The sequence below is a fragment of the Aythya ferina genome (assembly GCF_964211825.1).
Source record: "Aythya ferina genome assembly, chromosome: 3".
Taxonomy (NCBI): domain Eukaryota; kingdom Metazoa; phylum Chordata; class Aves; order Anseriformes; family Anatidae; genus Aythya; species Aythya ferina.
The window spans coordinates 86,941,276-86,956,164 of record NC_140298.1 but is presented as its reverse complement, the minus strand read 5'-3'; positions in this window follow the sequence as shown (position 1 = coordinate 86,956,164).

Here is a 14,889-nt window from a genome sequence, read left to right as displayed (position 1 = left end):
TGAACATTTATATCAAATATTCAGTTACACTACAGGGTGTTCTTTCTTGCTACTTCATACTTGCATACACAATCAACCTAAGACACACATGCTCTGGACATAAAAAAAAAAAAAAAAAAACTATTTTTTTTAACCTCTTTTGCCATTTGTCATGGGCAGTCATGTTAAGTCTCTGCTTTCCATCAGCTTCTACGCCTCCCAACAAATGCCTTTAAGAAGAGGCTGAAATGGGTAAGAAGTCTAGTTTGGCAGACCAGTAACGGAATTAAGTTGTCTATGCAGTATTACTGATTTGCTTCTGGCTATGACTGCAGCTAAAGTCTGAAGGAGGTTGAGTTGGACCTGTATTCCAGTTAAGTCAATGGAAAAATTCCTTTTGGCTTCATTAAACATTTGACCAAGCCTGTTAAGCATAAAATTAAATATTCCTTTTGCACAGACACAGCAAAGTGTAGCTTGCTTGGATGGTATGTTTCTTATGCCTCATATCTCTTATGTTCAGTTTTAACAAGGTTTTGTAATATTGCAGATATGCAAACATTGCTCCAAAATCTCTCTACTATTTGTAAATCCATATTTCTACAGCAATGTTACATGACACGGGATCATGTTGCTTGTTTCAAAGAGATATATAGGTTGCATCGCCTAAGATTAATGAGTAACTGCAAATGGCACCACTATGCAGACAAGAGGTACCTGAGATCTTTCACTCACTGTCCTCCTTTATTCACAATACATTTGGCTCCAACTATAAAAGCCAGAAGTTTTGGCTATTCTTAGCAACGTTATAAACAACAAGAACTAACTAACTGTAAAAAAAATGTATATATAAAAAGAAAACTTGTTTTACTGCAGGTCGGGGTTCACCCCTTTCACCTGTAGTGCAGAAAGGAAATAGTGTGCTAATTTCTTCAGTGTTTTCTCCTTTGCACTTGCTCAGACCATGCACTCCCTCCACTGGCATTAAAACTATTTAAATCCTTCAAATTGCCTTCTAACTCTTTCTGCCCACCAGCTTTGTGCCAAAATAAATGCAGTGTTATCCACTAAGTGTAGCTAATGAGCACTTCAGAAAGAATTCAATGACTGCAGAAAATAATAATAATAATAATAAAACCCTTTCCCTTCATTCAGTTTTTCCTTGGGAAGGCTTTCATTCCACTTCATTAATTTTCATGATAGCTGAATGAGTCCATGCTTCTGGGTACTGTTGGGTTCACGTGGCATCCGTTACATTAAAGACATTGTATATAATGTCTGTTTGCCAGCAGATGTATAAGGAGAGCATAAGCAGTAGAAGCCACAGTACATTATATAGTAAAATCAAAAGAGTAAGTGAAAATTAATTTCTGATAAGCTAAATAGTGTAACAGGATGAAATACATGGGTTAACAGACTTGTGGAGATATAAATAAACTGTGATGTGAAAATATAATCTCCATAATCAAAACGACAGAAATCTTGCCTTCAACATGACCTTTCTCTCCTCTCTCCATATCAGAAAGGCATTGTTTTTATTCTCTCCAGAGTGTAATTATCCCAGGGAAGTCTGAACTCTTCAAATGAGAATGCTGTCGGGCTGCCAGGAGTGGGTGGCCATTCAAGAGTGTCGTGGTTCCATGTGGTGTGGGCATCTAGCATCCACCCCATACATGCCAGTTTCTCCTAGAAAGAAATATAAGTGCATAGCAAGAGGGACACGATGTGCGTTTTTTCCCCTTTTTTTTTCCTTCCTCCCTTCATCCCTCCCTTCCTCCCTTCCTCCCTTCCTCCCTTCCTCCCTTCCTCCCTTCCTTCCTAAGAAGTAGTATAAGCAGACTGAAAATTCGGTTGATATATTCTGAACACATCAGAAGTACAGAAGACAGCTGCAAATATCTACACAGAAGTTAGAAATGTGCAGAAGACAAGATGGACAGCCCTGACTCATATGTACTTTAATTTTGACTTGTTCCCTATCCTATGTGAACACACACAGAAAAATAAAATACAGTTAAGTAAAGGAAAGTATCTGAGGAAACCCATTAAGCACCTCAGTCCAACAAATTGTGCTTTTACTTACTTTTACAACTGTCCCAAATACTGTTCCTCAGCCTGTTTTCAATCAGATTTAAGACAGTTTGAATTGGAAGTGAAATTTAATGAGACATAGAAATGTTACTACAAATATATTTAACCTCAGACTCAGGCAAATATTGAGTTTATTCTCCTAATTCTGAAATTCTGTTTTTAAAATATAAAGTACAATCAGCTGTGTCTCTTCTTCATAATTGTATCCTGCTTATTGCTTGTGGTTTTGGCTTTCTGAAATTTAAAAACAGGTGGTACTCTTGACTATTTTATGTTCCTTGTTCAATACATTTCTGAGAAGACGTTTCTCTTCAGTGTAATCTCTGGCTTGCAGTCTATCCTCCATCTCTAAAACAGCAGTCCCAAGGCTCCTTCTGCTTCAGGCCAGACACAGTGGCCAGTAACTAACAAGAAAAGCAGTTTCTCTGAAACTAATGTCTTCTTGATTTCTCCAAAGGACTTCCATAATGAGAGAAGCCTGTTAAAGTAAGGCATACTGTGCAAGTCAACGTGACCTAAACCTTTTACTCTCTTGCAAATTAAGACAGATTCTATTCAACAAATCTGTCCTTCACCAGACAACTATGTTCTTGGAGTCTCACTGCAGTCTCTGCCTCTAACAGGATCTCCCTCTCAAAGGCATTGCTTGCATCAGCTAATATCTGATTGTTTTATAGTTTTATCTTTACTTTTTGGATTGTATCAAAAAGAAGGATAATTTGAGCTGTCACTTGGAAACTACCCTGTTCAGGTTATAGCTCCTTAACTATTTGTTGGTCTATGCCTTATGTAGATAGTATATTACTTTCCTGTTTCTTTGTCTAGAGCCTGTTATTAAAAAGGATGTGAATATTCTCACTTTTCTGGAAATTAAAATAAGTAGGCATAATATGGCATGTCTGTCTTTATAAGGCACATATTTATAAAAAAAAAAAAAAAAAGAAAAAGAAAAAAGTTACCATTTAATCCTTTAGTTTCCTCATTTTTACTTCTACATGCCTTGGCTTTGTAAAGGTTTAAACATGTATTTAACATTAGCAATTCGAAGCCATCAGCTACATTTACTACACTTACTGTCATGCACTTACTAGCAACTCTGTAAATCAAAACAATAAATAAATAAATAAATAAATAAATAAATAAATAAAGTTTTTTTCCTAGGTGGTTTTTTTTTTTTTTTTTTTTTTTTTTTTTTTTTTTTTTTTGCTACATGCTATGTGGATTTATAAATACTCAACTTCTATTGATGCTGGGGGAGCTACAGGATAGTGTCTTAAGACTCTATTGCATAATGTCTTTGCATAGAATTACTTTTTTTAATACTTGTGTTAATTTTTAGTGTTGAAAACAGTGATTAGTATGACATCTAAGGGGACCTGAAGAATCTTTTTCACCAAGCACATTTGAAGAAGAAGCTCTTGACCAAATATATACCATGGATGACAAAAGCTCTTCTGCACAGGCTACACAACATTGATCTAATAATCACAAATTCCATCTGATGAGCTATGCTCAATTAACCATTAGAAATTTGAAAAGTTGGATGTAGTCTATGAAAAAAATGGATCATCTTTCCAAATAAGTTTCCCATATCCACCAGTGGCTTGAATCCATTGAAAATCTTTCCAAAAGCCAAATGGTTGACATCACTCCTCTGCCGAAAACTAACAAAGAATTTTTGGCTTCATACTGAGTCACATATACTAAGGAAAACTTTGACCTAGAAAAGTGATTTCAGTGCAGTGAACTAAAAATAAAAAGCTTTTTCAAACTCTTCTCATCTTGCTGCAACCTTAATTGATAACCAGTGCAAAGACCTTCAATAAGGGGAAAGAAAAAAAAAAAAAAAAAAAAAAAAAGTAGGAATCTTGAAATATGATACTAGATTCTTCAGTAAAAAATATGTATTGTTTTGGAACCTCAACCTAAAATCCAATTTTCTATACATATATAACATTCAGTGATAGATTAAGCATGTATGGACTAAGGATTAATTTGCACTCTTAGTAGCATTTTTATTACTCTTATTATTAAGGAAAAGAGATACTGACATATATTCCAGGAATATTTTATAAAAGTCTGTGAAAATGTGCTGTAAAATAAATAAATAAATGAGTAAATAAATAAATCCTTAAATAAATGCTTATTTTTAAGTTATTTTTAAATATATGCTTATTTTACAGTTTGATGTAGCACTATTGGAAGGAATGAATAACAGTAATTTAAAATTTCTCTAGTCACATTTAGAGTTTCTCATACACTTAGTCAGCAGGAAAGAGTCAAAGGGTGCTTGACAAGACAATGAATCCAAGTCTAAACTGGCAAAGCATTGTAAGCAAAAAGGATGGTTAGGACAAATTTTAGTTAGATTAGCATAGACTATTTCCAAATTCACAAAATCCCCTAATTTAATTCAGGGCTTCATGGCCGTGTCAAAATTTTCCTTGCTTCATGACAACAGGAACATTTAAGAGAATAACCTCTGATTTTTATTTATATATATATATACACAATCATATAACTGAACACATGTAAAAATTTATTAATTACTTATTGTGATGAATTTCATGATAAGGGTGTATTTGCCGGCTAAGCCATTACATTCAGTGTGGTTTGTGAAGGTTATAATGTATTTTTATCTTTTTTTTTTTTCCTTTTTATGTTTTATGTATTGCTAAAATTGGAAGCTGTCATTAAAGAGAAAAAAATGTAAGATAATGACACATTCCTTGAAAGAGCCAGAAGAAGATAGCGATATCATTCTAAAAACAGTAAAACATCTACTGCTTTCAGTAAATCCAACATTAGATATCTAGTGATCAATAACTTGTATCCTAATAAACCCATTAAGATTTTTTTATCAGTCTAAAATTCTTATTGTCAGATTTTTATCCTGAATTTAGTATACATTCATTCCTAATCCGGCACATGTTAGAGCAATATACAAATATGGTCTTTGCAATTGAGGGTACTTTTTCATGTTATTCTTCTTTGTTGGTGGTGGTATTGTCATCATATAGAGAGATCTGATAGTGTCTAAAATTGTCACGTGAAGAAAAATCATCAAAAAGTCTATGCCATCTGTTGATTACTTATTATTTAGTTAACCAAAATCATCAAAAAGACTATGACATCTGTCAGTTAGTTATTTAGTTGCCATCATAAAATAACATGTTCATTTTTCTATATTTTCTTTCTCTATTGGTTAAATGGTAGACATTAAAATTGAACTAGTGCAATAGATACTGCATCTTTTTGATACAGAGAAAAAAAGCATTCAGTCAAATGTAGCACGAACATAAGAATAGAAACAGAAAGCTATTTATTGCATAGTCATGATGCTAGCAAAAGTGCCTTCTGTAGATGAAGAATCAATTTTCCAGCCAAGAACTTTTCGGCACCAATTTACCTAATGTTCTAGTGAGTAGATTCAAGAGGTATACCTCACACTCTTGGAATTCATCTTTCTGGCAGTTTCCTTCTTCACTGTTCAGTCTTATTGCTCTGTCCATTTTTAGAGGAATGAACTGTTTTCTGGAAGGAAAAGATTTCTGTTAATTAACAGAATTTTCTATAGAAAATAGAAGCAACCTTCCTGTACTAGACTCATATATTTACAGTTTGCTGTGAATTCTTAGGATCTTTTTGAAGCATAATATACACTGACGTTAATGAATGCAACTGGCATAATATTGCCTCAATATTTCTCCCTCAGCTGTACACAATAATTCTCCTGCATTAATCAGAATAGTTCTTTAACCTAGAAAGAATCTCTTGGCATGGGACTGTTTCTTCATGCCTGGATTGCCCAGCAGATGTGGTGAGTTGACCACACTTTTCCACTTCCTTGGAAAACAAGACATTTGTGATGAGTATCTGTAAAAATAAGGTAACCTCCCAATACTTGTGCTTTTATTTAGTTAGATGAAGTTGAATACAAGAATGACAAGTGATTTTATGAGTTTCTGATCACCCCAGGGACTGTGGTGAATTTGCAGAAGTCTCAGAGAATATTCTGGGAACTGTCATTTATCAGCAACCCCATTTGTTCCAGAGGGGCAAACGAATGAGGAAACTCCGTGATGTAATTCTGTAAGGACTTCCTTTCTCTTGGCCATGTACTTTCTCCCTAGGGAATGGTGTTGATCGTGCTCTTGATTTAGGGCATAAGGATTTGGATCTCCAGCAAGTGACTGAATATAACCCACCGTCTTGGAGATGGTATGGAATTGTTAAGTTTCCAAGTAGGCAGAACTGCACTTCCAAAATAGTCAACTTTATTTGTCATTTCTTTTTCTCCCCTAGAGTTTGCTTTGTAATGTGTTCGTCTGTCTTAGACTTAGAAAAAGTCTTAGTTTTAGACTTTCAAAACAACATATTGCTAGGCCATGTTTTAGAAAGGTGTCTTGTTAAGGGACAAATATTAACACCAATCAATTTTTTAAATATCTGATTCAAAAGCACTAGTAATAACTACACTTTATGTCTGTGCATCGGTAGGAATTCATATGTGAAGTAATAACTACAGCATCAGAGATACAACTTTGCTGAGAATGTGGATAGATGCTGGCCCCACTGAAGTCAGCTTGAAGTCAGCAGTATTTTTAGATATCATTTGATTACAAATATGTTTAAACATAATTTAAAGAAAATCTTTTTAAACTCCACACTTAATATTTCACCTAAGTAGTACTGTGCTGAGTACACATTTTAAGGGTCCTGAAAATTCCTCAGGCAATTAATTGCTGCCTGCCTTCTCAGAAAATGATATTTTAAGTCACTTGTAGAGCTTCTGTTGCATTCTGATATAATGCAATTTCAATAGTTTCAAACTAAAATTTTCAATCCAACACAAAAAAATAAAAAAAGAAAAATTGTTGTGCAAAATATTCTTGAAAAAAAAATCCCTTTCAAAACAAACCAGATTTTTAATAAAATTTGCATGAATAATGAATCAAATAATTTTAAGAAAACAACTTTTCTGTCACATAGAACAAATTTCCCAGACATACCTACATACTTTTTTTTCTATAAATATACATATTTTTGGTTAATCTTTATAAAAGGAACTTGTTCCTTCAAAGAGGAAAAATATTTTTTTCTTCATACTGATCAGCCTACCCCATTTGAGAAGTTTTCCTCATTGGAAAATTCTTCTAATCTTGTCCAAGGTCAAAAAGCAATTGCTATTTGATGGGTGTTTGGTAGGCTGCGTGAAAGGAATCTGCAATCTCAGTTTTGTTCCCAGTCAACAAATGTCCAACACAGCTGTCATTAATTGGCATTCTTGTTGGCAGCCTCTGCGGAGAGGCCAAAGGCTAATGTATGTGGAAGCTGACCTATTTTCTGACTTTATTAGTAGTTCTGCAGAACAGGCTCTCAGTGTGAGGAGGTGAACACTGGTTCTTGCTGCGGTTGCTGAGGCTGTAGGCTTTCTTTGGATAAATAAACTTGGTTTCCAGAGCTCCCAGTCTGGCACCATTCATACATGCTAAAACCCAGTCAAACAGAAATATTCATACAAATAGTAACTCGATGATACACTGAAACAAAGTGTGTTAGTACTCTCACTGAGAAGACTATAGCTGTTAAGTTTCTTTCCAGAAAGCTGTTTGTTAATAAAGTGTTCCTGTTTCTTTTGCCAATAATCTTTTCAAGTAGATAACGGACATATGTTGCCAAATACTAATTCTGTTATTCAGATGTCCATAATTTCTAACACTGAACCATGCTGATTTTCCAAGCAATGTTTATTGAGCTTGATAAGCACAAGAAAATATCTTTGTAGGCTAATACATAATGAAAGTACCTCTTCCTATCTAAGATATGCAATACACCCATCTATTTTCTATATGTACTTTCCTATAAGAAAAAAAGTTTTCAGCACTGTCACTGAGCCTGTTTACAGAAAAGTAACCTATATTCCCTTCTGTTCCTACATCTAACAATTTGTTAACTATGCCCCAATGAACAGTAAAAAAAATTTATCACATGAGGATGAAAGAGAGAGAAAATATGCTAGATTTTGGGGTTGTAAGTACAGTTTGCAGGCATGGTACTACAGAATATTCACCCTCTAGCTTACAAACTGACTTAGCTTAATATGGAAAGAAGTTGAATATGGAAACCAAGAGAAGTTAATTTCAAAACTCAGTGATGTCATTTCTTCCATGCTTACTTGTAGTTTAAATTGCAACACTATTGTTTTGCTTATAACAAAAATCTTAAACTGAATACAAAACACTGTTCTTTCATGGAGCAGATGTTGATATCACAGTCTAGAAATAAAAATTTACTGAATGCAAAGGATTGTATTTATTTACTATTTTTCTGTCTGATGAACATAGAAGACACACTCATTGATCAAGAAATGTTATGCATCAGTTCAAACAAGTGACAGATGTTGTACAAAAGAATGTGTCGGGTTCCTTTCCAATGCAGTCTTCTCACTTTAAAGGTACCTGTTGAACTTAAAATAACTTGTTTCTATTTCCTTTTACAAAAAGTTCATTTCCAGCTTTGCAAGCTTTAATTTTATAAGAAACTTTTTGGCTGAAATCAGCTCCTGAATTGGACATATTCTTTTCACTCACCAAGCAGACAAGTATAAAACTCTCCAAGTTTTTATTAGAAGCATTTTTTTTTTCTGTTTATAACACAATTGTAAGGCTTTTACCATTCATGTATGCTTTGAGCCATCAAGACTGTTCTTTGCTCTAAATGTGCTTGTTTATTTACCCTTACAATAGTTTGACATTTGATGAATTGTATTTTCTCCATGGAAAAACTTTAAAGAGAAATTACTCACAGTGCATTGCTCTTGAATATTATTCCCTCACGAAACAGATTTTTGTATGCAGCAGACCTCTTGATAAGGTGAAGTCCATTAAATGTAGCATATAATTCGATATTTTTAACCACTGGCAAATCCTATGGCATAATTCAAAGACAGGGTACCTGATCACTAGTCACCCACTCCATTCTCTCATAAGTTTGTCCTTCAAAATCATTCTAAGTGCCACATATGCAAGTTTCCAACTTAAAATGAGTCACAAATCAGGACAAAATATCAAGTCAGCTGAAATAAGCTTGATAACTTCTTTCAGCTGGAATGTATGAATTAAATACATGTGCTTTTTCCTCTTTGGTAAATATGAACTAAGCTTTATCTAAACATGAAACCACTCCAATTATAAGAAATTACATGTCACCAATTGTATGTTTTGTCATCTTTCCTGTAATGCACCTGTTAAGAAAGATTTATAAAAGTATCATTCAGAGAAACTTAGCATTTATACACATGCCCCCATTTTTCTATCTTTCTGTCTCTCTTTTACCTTCAAAGCGGAGAGGTTACGCAGTACTCCATGACATTATCTAAACAGCAAGGAGCCATAAATATAGACTCATGTCACAGTGAGACAGGAAAAGGAATGAAATGAACTTTTTCAAAAAGCAAATTCCATGCACCCTATTTAGGTCTGTCATTTGCTTCTCATACTTTTAACTACTTGAGGTTTTTTTCTTAGGGTTTTCTCAAGCTTTCCAGTTGCTTTACTTTCAATAATCATTGAATGGTCATTGCTTCAAGAGCAAGTTTTCACCACATCCACACCTCTGCTCCAAATTTTCCTCCTTGTTTTCAAGAAGTAAAGCAGGCTCTTCTCTCAAAATTTTTCAGGGATGCTCAAACATAAAATGCTTTTGTAGATGTTGTCGTGGTTTAACCCGGCCGGCAGCTAAACACCACGCAGCCGTTCGCTCACCCTCCCCCCTCCCTCTCTGGGACGGGGGAGAGAAATGGAAAGTGAAGCCCGTGAGTTGAGATAAAGACAGTTTAATAAGACAGGAAAATAATAATAACAAAATAATAATAACAATAATAATAATAATAATAATACAATGGTGATAATAGGAAAGTAATAACAATATGTACAAACAAGTGATGCACAATGCAATTGCTCACCACCCGCTGACCGATGCCCAGCCTAACCCCGAGCAGTCCGGCCCCCCTCCCCCCGGCTAGCCACCCCTATATATTGTTTAGCATGACATCAGATGGTATGGAATACCCCTTTGGCTAATTTGGGTCACCTGTCCTGGGTCTGTCCCCTCCCAGCTCTTACTGCACCCCCAGCCTGCCTGCTGGCAGGACAGAGCGAAAGGCTGAGATGTCCTTGGCTTGGTATAAGCACTGCTCTGCAACAATTAAAACATCGGGGTGTTATCAGCACTCTTCTCATCCTAAGCCAAAACACAGCATTCCACCAGCTACTAGGAAGAAAATTAATTCTGTTCTAACTGAAACCAGGACATCTATCCACCCCTTATTCCATACCATTTATGTCATGCTCAGGTTACACTCTTTTCCAGACATTCTAATTAGTCACCTACAGTAGTCATAGTAGTGATAACATACAGTATTATATAGCAATTAACATGGTACAATTCAGTTCATGGGCTATTCTCACCCAGTATTAAATCTCCTTGAGGTACACACCGGACCTCTTCGTTCTTTTGCATCACCCACCAAGTGTATCCAGGTCCCTGAGCGAAAACAATTCCACGAATGGGTTTGCCTTTTCCTGAGGCAGGAGTAGCCCAGACTGTTTTACCCAGCATATTTTTTACATGCACTACAGGAACTTTATCCCCATCTACAGTACGTAACAGGTTTGATTGGGCAGGTCCAGCTCGGTTGGCAGATCCCCTAGTATTGACTAACCAGGTGGCCTTTGCCAAATGCGTATCCCAATTTGTGAACATCCCAGCGCCCATTGCTTTCAATGTAGTCTTTAACAGTCCATTGTATCGTTCAACTTTCCCGGAGGCTGGTGCATGATAGGGGATGTGATACACCCACTCAATACCATGTTCTTTGGCCCAAGTGTCTATAAGGTTGTTTCAGAAATGAGTTCCATTGTCTGACTCTATTCTTTCTGGGATACCATGTCGCCATAGGACTTGCTTTTCAAGGCCCAGGATAGTGTTCCGGGCAGTGGCATGAGGTACAGGATATGTTTCCAGCCATCCGGTGGTTGCTTCCACCATTGTAAGTACGTGGCGCTTGCCATTGCGAGTTTGAGGGAGTGTGATGTAATCAATCTGCCAGGCCTCTCCATATTTATATTTCAGCCATCGTCCTCCATACCAAAGAGGCTTTGACCATTTGGCTTGCTTGATTGCAGCACATGTTTCACAGTCATGAATAACCTGTGCTATAGCGTCCATGGTCAGGTCCACCCCTCGATCACGAGCCCATCTGTATGTTGCATCTCTACCTTGATGGCCTGAGGTGTCATGGGCCCATCGGGCTATAAATAATTCACCTTTATGCTGCCAATCCAGGTCCACCTGAGCTACTTCAATCTTAGCAGCCTGATCCACCTGCTGGTTGTTTTGATGTTCTTCAGTAGCCCGATTCTTGGGCACATGAGCATCTACGTGACGTACTTTCACAGCCAGGTTCTCTACCCGAGCAGCAATGTCTTGCCACAATGCAGCAGCCCAGATGGGTTTGCCCCTACGCTGCCAGTTGTTTTGCTTCCATTGCTGTAACTATCCCCACAGGGCATTTGCTACCATCCATGAATCGGTGTAGAGACAGAGAACTGGCCATTTTTCTCGTTCAGCAATGTCTAAAGCCAGCTGAATGGCTTTCACTTCTGCAAACTGACTCGATTCACCTTCTCCTTCAGCAGCTTCTGCAACTCGTCGTGTAGGACTCCATACAGCAGCCTTCCATCTCCGATGCTTCCCCACAATACGACAGGACCCATCAGTGAACAGGGCATATTTCTTTTCATTCTCTGGTAACTGGTTGTACAGTGGGGCTTCTTCAGCACGACTCACCTCCTCCTCTGATGATATCCCAAAGTATTTGCCTTCCGGCCAGTCCATAATCACTTCCAATATTCCTGGGCGACTGGGGTTTCCTATTCGAGCCCGCTGAGTGATCAGTGCAACCCACTTGCTTCACGTAGCATCGGTTGCATGATGCGTAGAAGAGACCCTTCCCTTGAACATCCAGCCTAGTACCGGCAATCGGGGTGCTAGGAGGAGCTGCGCTTCAGTACCGACCACCTCCGAAGCAGATCGAACTCCTTCATATGCTGCCAGTATCTCCTTTTCAGTTGGAGTATAGCGGGCCTCAGATCCTCTGTATCCCCGGCTCCAAAACCCCAGGGGCCGACCTCGAGTTTCCCCAGGTTCTTTCTGCCAGAGGCTCCAGGTGGGGCCGTTCTCACCGGCTGCAGTGTAGAGCACATTCTTTACATCTGGTCCTGTTCGAACTGGCCCAAGGGCTACTGCATGGACTATTTCCTGCTTAATTTGTTCAAAGGCTTGTCGTTGTTCAGGGCCCCATTCAAACTCATTCTTCTTACGGGTTACTTGGTAGAGCGGGTTTACAATCAGACTGTAATTTGGGATGTGCATTCTCCAAAACCCCACAACACCTAGGAAAGTCTGTGTTTCTTTTTTGTTAGTTGGTGGAGACATAGCTGTTATTTTGTTGATCACATCCATTGGGATTTGACGACGTCCATCTTGCCATTTTATTCCTAAAAACTGGATCTCTCGTGCAGGTCCTTTGACTTTATTTTGTTTTATGGCAAAACCGGCTTTCAGAAGGATTTGGACTATTTTCTTCCCTTTCTCGAAAACTTCCTCTGCTGTGTCACCCCACACAATAATGTCATCGATGTACTGCAGGTGGTCAGGAGCTTCCCCCTGCTCCAGTGCAGACTGGATCAGCCCATGGCAAATGGTAGGGCTGTGTTTCCACCTCTGGGGCAGTCGATTCCAAGTATATTGGACTCCCCTCCAAGTGAAAGCAAACTGTGGCCTGCACTCTGCTGCTAGAGGGATGGAGAAAAATGCATTAGCGATATCAATTGTGGCGTACCACTTGGCTGCCTTCGATTCAAGTTCGTACTGAAGTTCCAGCATGTCCGGCACTGCAGCACTCAGTGGTGGCGTCACTTCGTTCAGGCCACGATAGTCCACTGTTAGTCTCCACTCGCCACTAGACTTTCGCACTGGCCATATGGGACTATTGAAAGGTGAATGAGTCTTGCTGATCACTCCTTCGCTCTCCAATTGACGAATTAGCTTATGGATGGGAATCAGGGAGTCTCGGTTAGTGCGATATTGCCGCCGGTGCACAGTTGTGGTAGCGATTGGCACTTGCTGTTCTTCGACCCTCAGCAACCCCACAACAGAGGGGTCCTCTGAGAGACCAGGCAAGGTAGATAATTGTTTAATGCCTTCTGTCTCTAAGGCAGCTATACCAAAAGCCCACCGGAACCCTTTTGGGTCCTTGCAATATCCTCTTCTGAGATAGTCTATGCCAAGGATACATGGAGCATCCGGGCCAGTCACAATGCGGTGCTTTTCCCACTCATTCCCAGTCAGACTCACTTCAGCCTCCAATACAGTCAACTGCTGAGATCCCCCTGTTTTTATGGAACGCTTCACGAATTTGCGTGTCATCCTTGCGCAGGGGCCATGCTAATCTTCTCTGTATCGTTCCAATTTTAGTATATGTGCTGCCGAAGCGAGCACATATTAATTAATTCTGTTCTAACTGAAACCAGGACAGATGTGCAGCTTGAGATGTTTCTATTGCTGAAGTCCTCTACGTAGACGTTTTCTTCCTACTGCTTTCATTGCCCACCATTACTTTTGATGACTGAAGTTATCCATTATTTTAGATACATAATCACTAACATCTTCTTGTCATTTTAACTTGTATTGGAAACTACCAGGCCTTGAGTCACACTGCTTAACCAATAGCATAATTTAAAATAATTTAATTTTGTCCATGCACTTTGACTGGGACTCAGATTCCTCCTGCCTATCTTTACAGTTCTTGTGTGAGCCGAATCATTCTCTGGTGATGCTGATTTCTCCTTGTTGGCTGTAGAAGGCAATGAGATATTATAGTGGGTTTACATGGCAAGGTTTTGGTAGCAGGGTACTGCAGAGGTTCTTCTGTGAAAATAATCCAGAAGCTGCCCCGTGTTAGATAAGGGCCAGTTTCAGATGGCTCCAAAGAGATCCGCTGCTGCCTAGAGCTGAGCCAATAAGCCATGTTGCTCTGTGAGAGCAGATTTAAGAAGGGGAAAAAAAACTGCTGCACAACAGCAACTGGGAGTGAGGAGTGACAGCCCATGGGTCCCACATGGAGGAGATCTCCATGCTGCAGCCTGTGGAGGAGCTCCCAGTGGAGCAGGTGGATGTGGCCTGGAGGAGGCTGCGGCCCATGGAGAGCCCCCACAGGAGCAGGCCCTGGGCTGGAGCTGCAGCCCATGGAGAGGAGCCCACGCAGGAGCAGGTCTGGGGGGAGCTGCCACCTGTGGGGGACCTGTGCTGGAGCAGTTTGCTCCTGACCGATGGACCCCGTGGTACGGAGCAATGTGGGAGCAGTTCTTGAAGAGCTGCTGCCTATGGGCAGCCCCTGCAGGCTCAGTTCAGGAAGGACGGCATCCGTGGGAGGGACCCCATATTGGGGCAGGACAGAGTGTGACTGTGAAGGAGTGGTGGAGACAAGGTGCAATAGACCGATTGCAATCCCCATTCCCCTGTTCTCCTGTGTCACTCAGGGGGAGGAGATGAAAGAGGGTGGGTGGGGGGTAGGTGGTTTTGTTTTCTTTCCTTTGTTTTTCACTTCTTTATCTTGTCAGTAATAAGCAATACATTTTACTAATCTCTCTATGCTGAGTCTGTTTTGCCCATGACAATAATTGGTGAGTGATCTCCCTGTCCTTTTCATTATATTTTGTCTCCTTTCCCTTTGAGAAGGGGAAATGAGAGAGT